The sequence below is a fragment of the Trachymyrmex cornetzi genome, unplaced genomic scaffold (assembly GCF_001594075.2).
Source record: "Trachymyrmex cornetzi isolate Tcor2-1 unplaced genomic scaffold, Tcor1.1 scaffold260, whole genome shotgun sequence".
NCBI classification, from domain to species: domain Eukaryota; kingdom Metazoa; phylum Arthropoda; class Insecta; order Hymenoptera; family Formicidae; genus Trachymyrmex; species Trachymyrmex cornetzi.
The window spans coordinates 25,918-26,312 of record NW_017297271.1 but is presented as its reverse complement, the minus strand read 5'-3'; positions in this window follow the sequence as shown (position 1 = coordinate 26,312).

Sequence of the window (395 nt, the reverse complement as noted above, 5' to 3'; positions counted from 1 at the left end):
CGCAGAAATTACAATTCCCGAAGGTTCGTACGAAGTACGAGACATAAATGAATTTTTGAAACGTGCGATTTTGCATTCACGCCGCGACGCGTTTGAAATCGTTGACAACTATAACAGCGACTATAACACCGATGATGACGACGATGACGAGGGTGCGGAATATCCGATAACAATCCGCGCAAACTACAACACGATGAGATGCGAGATTAGATGCGCCTACAGAATAAACTTTGGCAAGCTCAACAGCATTGGATCGCTGCTGGGATTCTCGTCGAAGCGTATACTGCGACTGCAAATATGGCACGGATCGGACGTGTCGATCAACATAATGAACTTAAACGTTATCCGCGTAGAATGTAACGTGACCGCGGGTGCATACAGCAACGGCAAAGGTG